Consider the following 12,210-nt stretch of genomic DNA (forward strand, 5'->3'; position numbering starts at 1 on the left):
GCCTTTCAAACAAATAAATAAATGTTTAAATAAATAACCTGGAAAGAAAGAGAGAGGTTCCATAAATAAATAATGAAGGAAGGACTGAAGGGCAGGAAGGAAAGGGTTCTGTTCTTCAAAGGTGTCCTGAGGAATCCCAGGAATTAGAAAGGTTTTCAGCTACCATCTTTTAGCTACATCCCCCAGGGTATTTTTTCCCCTTAAATGGAGTTAAACTCTTTCTGAACCTGAGAGAATCTGACCCTGAAGGAAGCTCCTGTGATAAAATGCCCAGATGGGATAAGCACTCAAGATAGCACTTCAGCATCTTATAACCAAGTCAAAGAGAATTCATGACCCACCCAATCTGGATTTAGTCCATCTTTCAGAAAATGGTTCTTTAAAACAGACCAAAAATAGAAGATTTAAGAGGAAGACAGTACATTCAAAACCATGATAGAAACCACCTATAACTCTCCAGCAGGAGAGGAGCTCTTTACTATTGTGACATAAAGTCACTCTATTCTGGTAGTCAGCTGCTACTTGTTGAACTCAGTTTGTAACTGCTAAAAGTAAAATTTACTCTTTTTTAACAGACACATCAAATCGTGTAACCACCAGTGCAGTCAAGAGATAAAACATCCCCATCACTCAAAAAAGCACTTCCCCCATGCCCCACCCACTGTCCCTGGCTACCACAGACCTGTGTTTGTCCTTCCTAGAATGTCATATCAATGGAGTAGTGTACCTAAGAAAGCTTTTGGGGTCTCCGGCTTTTGTCATGCATTAATGATTCATCCATGTGATCGTGTATATGAAGATCTTGTCCCTTTTTATTGCTATGTAATATTCCATCATGGGATAAACCAGCTTGCCTATCCATTCCCCAGTTGTGAGACACTTGAATTTGGATGACTACTACTTTGGAAAATTATAAATAAAATTATTATATGCATTCACACATAGGTTGTTGTGCAGGACTACCATTTCCTCCATCTTGGGATTGCTGGGTCATATAGTAAACCAGTTGCAACTTAATCTCTAGAACTGTGGCTGTCCTCACAGTGCATGGAAACAATTTGGTTGCCCCTGGGGGTTGAGAAAATTCTTTTCTGTGAATATCATTCTCTCTTTTATAGCATTGATCTGGGAGTAGAAGAGCCACACATCCAAGTTGTGTCCTCAGCATGGAATAATATCTCAGGATGTGGATTCCAAGGCCTTTAGTCTCATCAATCCAGAAAATTACTTGTCCACTTTTTTTTTTACAGGCAGAGTGGACAGTGAGAGAGAGAGACAGAGAGAAAGGTCTTCCTTTGCCGTTGGTTCACCCTCCAATGGCCGCCGTGGCCGGTGCGCTGCAGCCGGCGCACCGTGCTGATAAGAAGGCAGGAGCCAGGTGCTTCTCCTGGTCTCCCATGGGGTGCAGGGCCCAAGCATTTGGGCCATCCTCCACTGCACTCCCGGGCCATAGCAGAGAGCTGGCCTGGAAGAGGAGCAACCGGGACAGAATCCGGCGCCCCGACCGGGACTAGAACCCTGTGTGCCAGCGCCGCTAGGCAGAGGATTAGCCTGTTGAGCCACAGTGCCGGCCATTGTCCACTTTATTTTATGTCTGTGTCAAGCCAAGCCAAGGCACTTCTTTCCCCATCAATGTTTGCATCTTAAAAGTGTCATCGAGGGGTCAGCATTGTGGCATAGTGAGTTAGCAACTGCCTGTGAGGCCACCATCCCATGTCAGAGCACTGGTCCATATCCTAGCTGTTCTATTTCTGATCCAGCTCCCTACCAATGCACCTGAGAAAGCAACAGGATGATGGCCCAAGTACGTGGGCCTCTGACACCCATGTTGGAGAGCAGGATGGAGTTCTGGACTCCTGGATTCGACCTGGCCTAGCCCTGGGTGTTACAGCTATTCAAACAGTATGCCAGCAGATGGACAATCTCTCATTCTCTGTTTCTCATTCTCTCTCTCTCTCACTCTGCCTTTCAAATAAATAAATCTTTACCAAAAAAAGTTTTTATAAAGATCTGTCAGCAAATTGATCTTGCAGTTTTTAACTGAATGAAATAAACTTAGAAATACTGATTAGTTTTCTACCCATACATTATTAAAAATACATGCCATCCTCAAATTTGAACACTAAATGTACATTTATAATGTATGTTCCCATAAAGCTTTAAGACGTACAAATTATCATAATTATATAATGCCTTTTATACCTCCATTCTTAGAAATAATGTTTGATGATTTATCTTCACAAAAAGAATTACCTTTTACATTTTTTTCCTTTCAACTGTAGTTGAACATGACTAAGTTAAATCCAATGTGTATTCGACCAGGACAAAAGATTTCCTTTTGCTGCACACCTAATGATTTCTATCTTGTTTCAAAGTATTAGGCTTATGTGACCTCTATTTTTATCTGCAGTCTCAGCTTATTTCATTTTTCTGTTTTCCTAAGATAAAAAGAATAAAATGCAATTAAAATATGCAGATAATGCTGCTTACAGCATTGCCATAGACAAATATGCTTTAATATTAAAGTGGTATGAGGTTGGCTCATTTTCAAAGGATGCTTGGGAATATCCAGATTTAATGTACAAAAAAAAATACAAGTAATGAAAAGTTGAATGTTTCAAGATTTGGAAAACCTTGCATGCATGCTTGTGTTGTTCTTTTGCCCAATTCCAAGAGCAATCATATTTTCAAATTTTGTTCATGAATACTACATGAGCAAACTCTACCTCTCAGCCCCCAAACTGTCAAGAGATACGGGGTGAACAAAATAATTTAGACAGTTCTTGTAATTAGTTCATTCATTCAGCCCATAGATTGAGAATCTAATGTGTGCACAGCACTGTCAAGTGAAATACGCAGTCCATATCCTTGAACCATGCACTGTTCCTGGGAGGGGATCCAAAAGTAAAGTGAGTATTGTGCAGGAAACTCTTCACAGCAGGGTGTCACGTGGGGAGGAGCCTTGCTAAAAGCGGCAATATCCGAGAGCACCTCTCAAGTTAGCCCCTATAAGGGAGGAAAGAATTCCAGACAGGTGAAACAGCACGGATGGGAAACAAGTGCTGGTGAATGAAAACAGACAACGCTGTGTTCCTAGGGCTACTGAAACAAAATGCCCCAGATTTATTCTCTTGCAGTCCTCTAGGCCAGAAGTCGAGTTGTCAGCAGAGTTGGTCACTGTGCAGACTCAAGGAGCTCTGATCCATGCTTCCATCCCAGTTTCCGGGGACTACTAACAACCCTAGGCATTCTTTGGTTGTAGACTTTCTGCAATCTCAGTCTCCATCCACATGTGGCATCCTCTGTGTGTGTTTCCAGGTCTGTCTTTTCATGTGACAGAACACGATCACTGGTTTTAGGACCCACACCAATCCATCATGACTTCACTTTAACTTGCTTGCAGCATGTGCAGAGTGACGATAGTCTGGTCCATGACAGATGGAATACATGATGTGATTGCGTGAGAGCATAATGGAGCTGAAAAAAGTTGCTATTGCCTAGTGATGTGGGAACCATTGTAAAGTTATATTGCATCGCCTTCCTCATGTGTATGTGTGTGTGTGTGTGTGTGTGTGTGTGTGTGTGATGCTGATTTAAGCACACCCACTGTGCTGCCCAACGGATGACAGTGCAATATATAAAATTATGTACATTTTCAAGAGTACTTGAAAATGATGAAATACTGTTAGTGGCTAACATATTTACCCTACTATACTTCTGATCCATAGTCAGACATGTTATCCATTGTGCCATTGGCCCCTGCTGTACCCTACTATACCTTCTATTGCTATGTTAGAGTAGACTCCTCCTTATTTAAAAAAATGACTGTAAAACAAGTATGTCATGTGATGCCAGCTCTCTCTGTTTTTAAAATTTTTTTTATTGTTGTCATTTTATCAGAAAGATGAGAAAACAGAGGAAGATCTTCCATTCTCTGGTTCACTTCTCAAGTGCCCATATAACAGGACTAGGCCAGGTCAAATCCATTTGGGTCTATCCAAGTAGGTGACAGGAATTCAACTAGTTGAGCTATCACCTGCTACCTCTTAAGTTCTGTATTAACAGGAAGCTGAGTCAGAAATGGAGTAGCCAGGACTTGAATCAGGTATTCAATATGGGATATGGGTGTTCCAAGTGGTAACTGGGAACTTAGTTACTGTGGCACGTATCCATCCCTTGATTACATCAAATGATTGACATCCACTGTGTAGGTTTGTGTGAGTATCCTCTGTGACACTCACATAACAACAGAATCACCTAAGGATGCATTGCCAAGAATATGTCTTTGTTGTTAATCAGTATTTCCAAATAAAGTCACATTCAGTTGTGGGGAGTGGGAGGAGGCATTAGGGTTTCTATATCATAGTATAGATCCAATATGTCTTTCTGGCAGACACAATTCTACCCACAAAAAGCAGAGTTCTGCAAACTACAACCCACCCATTGTCTGGTGTCTGTTTTGCTTTGTTTTGTTTTGTTTTGTTTTTGTAAATAAAGTTTTATTGGGAACACTGCCACACCTACTTGCATATCACTGTTGACTATCTTCCCACCATTAAGGTAAATGTGAGCAGTTATGACAGGGCCATACGGCCCACAAAGACTAAAACATTTATCATCAGGTCCTCTCCTAAAAGAGTTTGGTGACCTCTGAGCTACAGAGAAGTTGGTAGTAAGTCAACCATGAATGGCCTTGGATAGAAAGCTTAGCAGAGAACTTGACCCTGAGAGCTTAGGATATGCACGCCAATGTTGAAATGCAATTTCAATGCAAAATGAAATGAGAATGTGAGGGAAGCAAAACGTAGAGTGGACAAGAGATTTTTTAAAGGCCCCAGTGTGCTGGGTTGGTGATTAGAAGACAAACTGACAGCCTCACAACAGAGGGCCAGGTATGTGCCACTGGCCTTTGTGGTTTCGATGACATTCCTATCTCTGGATTGTGAGAAGGCCTAGGAGGATGCTGAGACTGACCTGAATGGAGGTCTTGGTGTTCTTGGTTTTTGTGTTTTGGTCAAGATGCAGGCATGAATAGGAAGACAGAAGTTCAGCTGAGCCCCCTTCTTGGTTCTTAAAAATGTCAGGGACAGCAAGGAACACCCTGATCAGGACCACGCCATCTATGAGAGGTCTAAAATAGAGACTTTCCTGCCCTCAGACCTAGCAGACATCATTCACTGTTGGAACGCTCACTCACACAGGGATTGTGCAATTAATGTGGAATCTGATGGTCCATCTTGTAGCGACTTAATAAGGTGCATGCACAGCCTCCAAATGAAAGCTGTAATCACTTTTCCATAGTTTATGAATTATGAAGCTGGATTCCCCTCACAAACACTGTCAAAATTTTTGGCTTCAAAACCAATTAAAATGATGAATAGCTGTGAAAGGAACTAGAAGTGCATTTAATCTTTCTCCAGAACAGTTGGCAATCAGTCCTTTTTTTATTTTTTTTAAGTTAGGAACATAAAATTGATTTCGTTCAAAGGTAAGACTCAAACCGCTTCTCCGTGAAAGGGACCTGATGGACTTGTCTGTTTTCAGCTGTCAACCCCAAGATGCTTATGATGCACCTTGTGCTTTCTTACCATGTGTCTCCCAAGGTCATGACACTGTTTTCATCTCCTTCTCTTAGCAAGGTTATCCTATAAAGAATCGCCAAAACAGAGATTAACTGTTGGAAGCAAAAAGGAACAAGTGAGAAGATTGCTGACAAGTTTAGGGAGTCTGGTTTTTTTTTTGTTTTGTTTTGTTTTGTTTTGCTTTTCTTTTCTTTTTTTTTTTTTTTTTTTTTTTTTTTTTTTTTTTTTTTTTTGACAGGCAGAGTGGACAGTGAGAGAGAGAGACAGAGAGAAAGGTCTTCCTTTGCCATTGGTTCACCCTCCCATGGCTGCTGCAGACGGCGCGCTGCAGCCGGCGCACCGCGCTGATCCGATGGCAGGAGCCAGGTACTTATCCTGGTCTCCCATGGGGTGCAGGGCCCAAGCACCTGGGCCATCCTCCACTGCACTCCCTGGCCACAGCAGAGGGCTGGCCTGGAAGAGGGGCAACCGGGACAGAATCCGGCGCCCCGACCGGGACTAGAACCCGGTGTGCCGGCACCGCTAGGCGGAGGATTAGCCTAGTGAGCCGCGGCGCCGGCCGGGAGTCTGGTTTTTGTAAGGATGTAGACGCAAGTGGAAACCCAAAGACCTCATGAGTTTCCTCTTCGATTATCAGTCCCAATCTGGCTGCCATAGAATTTGTCTTGGGTCAAGATGCTGCCACTCAGTGTGCAGTGTGCCGAGATCAACAAGGTGTGTGCAGTCTCGTCATTTTTTTCCTTTAATTTTCATCATAGGAATAAACTGCAAATGCCAGGCAGCACAAGAAAGAGGTAATGAGTTCTGAGTCAAAAGATCTAATACTAATGCTAACTCAACCACTGCTGGCTGTAAATCATATACCCTTCCTGAGTGTCAGTTTTCTTGTCTGTAAATTGGGAATTATAATAGTACTCAACTCTCAAAACTGCTATAAGGCTCGATTGAAATGAGTTTTGCTGAATTACACAGTTAGAAGATACATCAACAAGTTTGTGGGAAATAGAATTAAAAATAAATTCACTTTGGTGCAAACATATTTTGAAATCCAAGCATAATTTTTATATAATACTCATTTTAAATGAACTTTTTGAAGACCCTTTGTATGCATGGATTTCGGAAAATTTTTTGGCACAAAAACAAAGAGCTGATCTTTGGGGCCGGCGTTGTGGTGTAGCAGATAAAGCCTTCACCTGCAATACCAGCATCTCATATGGACACCAGTTCAAGTTCCAGCTGCTCCACTTCCAATCCTGCTCCCTGCTGATGCCCCTGGGAAAGTAGTGGAAGACGGCCCAAGTGCTTGGGCCGCTGCACCCAAATGAGAGACCCAGAGGAAGCTGCTGACTTCTAGCTTCAGTCTCACCCAGACCTGGCTGTTGCAGCCATTTAGGGAGTGAACCAGTGGATGGAAGACCTGTTTGCTGCCCGCTCTCCATAACTCTGCTTTTCAAATAAATAAAATAAATAATCCTTTTTAAAAAATCTTTCTGTCTTTTTAAAAAAGCTGATCTTTTAATTCCATTTTCCACAAGCTTTTTGAATTACCTTCACATGTAATTTATATATTCAACTTATATGTGTATAATAGCAACAGACCCATGTGTCATACATTTATTATCCATGTGACTATACTTTTGACAGGGGAAATAAACATTATATAAAAAGTGTTCAAGACAGAGTCTCTAATAAATGATATTTGGACAGAACTACCCCTGTGATGAGGTGACTCAGCTATCAGTGAACTCATCTTTGCTATTTTTAGGGCTGAAAAGGGAGAGGCAAGTGATACTGAAGTTGTGTAATCAGTTGCAGAGGGAGGGCTTAAGGCTGTGACCTTGACCTCACCCTCCTTGGGAAGAGATGCAGAACTCTCACAGAGGAGGTAGGCTGGAGGAGGCTTGAGCATCTCTGTATTGGAGAACCTCCAGTCAAAAGACAAGGAAACAAATGAACCTGTGCCTTGTCACCTTGACAACACAGATTTAGACCCTGGCCACTGTGTTATCGTCAGAGTCTTTCTTCAGAGCTGTGTCTCTGTTCTCCTTGCACTGATGTATATGGTTGCTAGTACAAGACCTTGACAGCACCTTGCAGTCTTCGTGGAACTGCAAGACCCAGGCTTCCACAGCCTTTTGAGCTAGGTACTCCCAGTTCCTTTTAGCTTCCACCATGCAAATTCCCTAACAGCACCACTTGAAAGTCCATTGCTGGCTATCCTCGGTCTACAAGTCATCTCTGCCATCACCCTCTTATTAAGTTATCAAGGCTAAATGTCACTGCCCTCCTTCAACCCACATCTTATCTTTTTCTTCAGTCTCAAATTAGGCATTGATTCCATATCACTCTCTCCTTCCAGGATAGCTAATGAAGTAGCAATGACACGCAGCCCTGCTGCTCCCTGTTTTTATGCTTTTTGGCGGCTCAGTCAAGCTCAGCTGTCATCGTGGTGGGCACAGAAAGAACTCAGCAGGGAAAGCCACTGGGGGCCAAGAGAAATCCAGCAGGGCTAGCACAAGCCTGAGAGAATTGATCCGTTCTGGGTCAGTCGCCTAAATAGAATAGTTGTGATTCTGAATCTATCTCAAACAGTAGATTCAGATACACAAATGTGGTGGAATGAGAAGGCCATGCCAAGATGGCCACTGGCAACGGAGCCTTCCTGGAAACAGGCTGTGATTGGGTGGCTTCGGAAACCACATGGCAAAGGAGCCTGCCTGGCAATAGGTTGTGATTGGTTAGGGCATAAACCACCCCTTGACCGGATTTGCTGCCTCAGCTATAGAAGCTGCTGTACCAACTGAAATAAATGAGTTTGCGGGCTGCTTGCCTCTGGCCTGCTTTCACCTGACTTCTGGGGTCTGTGTGGTGTCTCTGTGCCTCTTGCCCATACCATGTTCCTCCTCTCAGAACGAATCCACAGCAACACACAAACAAATCAAATTTGGAAAAATAGGGGCTGTCATTGTGGCATGGCAGATAAAGCCACTATCTGCAGTGCCAGCATCCCATATGGGCGCCAGTTCAATCCCAGCTGCTCTTCTTCCAATCCAGCTCTCTGCTGTGGCCTGGAAAAGCAGTAGAAGATGACCTAAGTCCTTTGGGTCCCTGCACTCACTTGGGAGACCTGGAAGAAGCTCCTGGCTCCTGGCTTCAAATCAGCCTGACTCCGGCCATTGTGGCCATTTAGAGAGGGAGCCAGTGGATGGAGAACCTCTCTCTCTCTTTCTGCCTCTGCTTCTTTGTAACTCTGCCTTTCAAATAAGTAAATAAATAAATCTTAAAAAAAGAATTTTGAAAAAATAAGGCCAAGCAATTAACAAACACAATACACTTACGATTACCTATCTGCACCTTCAGTTGTCCCTAAATCCGAATTATATCTTCCTATACTATATCATGTGTTAGAATTCAGAAAACCTATATCCTTTCTTTTCAGGAAAAAGGCAGGATGTAAAAAATAAGTACATATTGAAATATAAACACTTTTTTAAAAAAAAATTTAACTCCGATTGCTATTAATGCAGCTTGGCATTTAGCTTGTCTGTGATTGGGTGTATTTTTAAGTTTTGTCAGAAACTATTTTAAGCAGTAGGAGGCAAAAATAATTCACATTTGAATATTCATCAAAATTTATTTAACAGTAGGAAACCCATCGCTTGCGACTTTTACGCTCCTTTCTTGCAGAATCAACACCCACTCACACACCCCAGCAGCCCTTGTCTGCCAGAACACACACACTTCAATAACATCACGCCTTGTAATCACACACTCCAGCCAACTTTCTATTGTTTTCTTTAGCTCATCAAGTTCTCCCTCAGCACCGAATGAATCTACTGTGAAAGCCCTCTTCTCAGAACTGATCTTGTCCATAGAAATATCTTCAGTCTGAGACATACCTAGAAGTTCTCAATGCACCCAGATTGTCATCTTTGGATCTTTTTACTATTATAAATTGAGTTTGTGAATTAGTTCTAATGTTCATTATCTTATGTTAAAGCAAATAATATTGGGAAGGGGCTATGTACTGAAAGTTATTCATGCCTAGACATGAATGGCTTATCAAATTCAATATCTTCCTATGGAAGAGTTGTAGGGGGGAGAGTGATAGAGGAAGTTTGGAATAGGGAGATTTTGAAGACAGAAAGAGTAAGTGAGAGCCAAATGCAAATCTGAAGTCCATTTTACAAACAGAAGAATCAATATACACACAGATCTCCTGGGAAACCTGTTAAAATGCAGATTCAGTAGGTCTGGGATGGATCCTAAGATTTTGCATTTTTAAAATTAATTTTATGTATTTATTTGAAAGATAAATGACAGAGACAGAAAGAGAGAGAGAGAGATTTTCCTATGCTGGTTCACTCCCCAAATGCCCACAACAACCAGGGCTGGGCCAGGCCAAAGCCAGCAGCCCAGAACTCAGTCTAGGTCTCCTAAATGCGTGGCAGAGGCCGAAGTATTTGAACAGTCATCTACTACCCTTCCAGCTGCACTAGCAGGGAGCTGGATGTGAAACAGAATAGCCAGGACTGGAACAGGCACTCCAATATGAGATACCATGTAATGCCAGCATTACAAATGGAGACTTAACCCACTGTGCCATAACACCAGGCCCAGATTCCCCATTTCTAGCAAGTTCTCAGGTAATATCAATGCTACTGACCCACAGATCACACTTTAAACAACAAGTGGCTAGGATATGAGCTACTAACAAGGTGTCAGCTCAACGATTCTCCACCCTGGCTGTGCATCAGAAGAGATTTTGTTGTTGTTTTAAGTTACTGAGGCCCAACCCTTACCCCAGATCAATTAAATTAGAATCAAGGAGTTGCTCAAGTGTTTGTATTTCTAGAAGCTTTCCAGGAAATTATCCTGTGTAGCCTGAGTTAAGACTCACTGTTAGCGGATAACTAGACTTCATTAAAAGCTCTGTAACTAATGCGCTAGCTCATGGACGCTGTTAAGATGCCCCAGCTAAGAGCATCTTCCTATCCAGTAATGTACAATGCCTGGCAAATAGTACTCAGTAAATATTTGTTCCTTGAAAAATATAAATAAGTGCTTGGCTGCATGCATGAGTAAATGGTGACTTTTGAAGACCAGCAATCTACAGAGTAAAAGGATTAAAGCCATCATGTCGAAATGGCAAGTGTCAGGATTGAGATGTAGGACAGAAAGTCTTTTCCAATACTGCTTCAAATCCCCCACATAGATACTTAAATCCTGGGCCTCTTGGAAGGCTGACTCTGCTGATAACCACAGAAGTCAACACCGTTAATCAGGCAATTATTTTCTCCTGGTAGTTCCCAAGCTTCTTTAGCCTTAGTGCACCTTCATAATTTTTGCTACTGGTGCTATTATTTACCTAATGTTCCTTAAACTTGTCGCTCCCCTTCTTCGTGGAGGAACGACACAGGACCCTGTGCTGTTCTTTCGTCTGCTCGGCCCTCCCCGGGTTTGCTGCTGGTTCTTCCCGGGTTGGCTACCGTCCCTTCCACCTCCGTGGAAGGGCGGTTCCCCCTGCCACATTCCCCACTTCCGCGGGGGAGCGGCACACCGCCGGCCGGCTCTCTCGGGGGCTGCACAGGTGTTCCTCTTAGATGTTCCTGGTGCATGCCGTCTCTCTCCTCCTTTATAGTCCTCCTCCACCAATCCCAACTCTGCTACCCACACGCCGAGTACGCTGCTCTCCTCCAATCAGGAGCAGGTCCCACAGTTCATTGGTTGAACTGGAGGCAGCTGTGTAGAAGCTGTTTCCCTTCTCAGCGCCATATTGTGGGAAAGCAGATGCATAGAATAAGTCTTAATTCCAGTAACTTAGTCTAGTCCGAGTTGCTCCCGGTTGCTCCCCACAAAACTGACTTGTTTTTAACATTAAATAAATGTATTTTCAAGAGAAACTATAAATCACTATTTCAAATAGAAAAAACAGCCAATATCTCTTGATGTTAGTAGAAGTGACTGTCAAAATAAATGCAGCAGAAGCGAGCATGGCTAGGTGTTTCTGCCGCCATTGCTTGCCTCTGTCAGGTGAGGACAAACGGTAGAACCAGATGTGACAGCCATGGAGGTCTTAACAGAGGCTTTGTCGTCAACAAAATAGGAAGGAATGGGGGCCAGGAGTGTTTGAACGGAGACTAGCCCTGCCCTGCATGCAATGCTGTATTATTTCAAGTGGAGAGAAGGCACCACATCCTAGGGTGCCTCAAAACATTCATGGGAGCCAATACAGTGGCACAGTGGGCTAAGCCTGCACTGGAATCCTATATAAATGCCAGCTGAAGTCCTGGCTGCTCCACTTCCAATCCAGCTCCCTGCTAATGCACCTGGAAAAGCAGCAGAAGGTGGCCCAAGTGATTGGGCCCCTGCCACCCACGTGGGAGACCCAGATGGAGTTACAGCCATCTGGTTTCAGCCTGGCCCAGCCCCAGCTGTTATAACGATTTGGAGAGTGAACCAACAGATAGACAATATCTCTCTTGCACTCTCTCTCCTTCTCTTTCTGTAACTCTTTCAAATAAATAAAATTTATCTTTTTTTTTTTTTTTTTTTTTTTTTTTTTTTTTTTTTTTTTTTTTTTTTTTTTGACAGGCAGAGTGGACAGTGAGAGAGAGAGAGACAGAGA

At 42.9% G+C, this 12,210-nt stretch overlaps 1 protein-coding gene across 1 annotated transcript in view; it reads left to right on the forward strand.

Annotated features, from left to right (window-relative positions):
- The window catches only part of PCSK2 (proprotein convertase subtilisin/kexin type 2), a 317,876-nt gene that overhangs the window by 229,979 nt on the left and 75,687 nt on the right, over nt 1-12,210 (forward strand). The window lies entirely within an intron of this gene.

The sequence above is a fragment of the Oryctolagus cuniculus genome, chromosome 11 (assembly GCF_051225735.1).
Source record: "Oryctolagus cuniculus isolate XC-2025 breed Fujian yellow rabbit chromosome 11, ASM5122573v1, whole genome shotgun sequence".
Taxonomy (NCBI): domain Eukaryota; kingdom Metazoa; phylum Chordata; class Mammalia; order Lagomorpha; family Leporidae; genus Oryctolagus; species Oryctolagus cuniculus.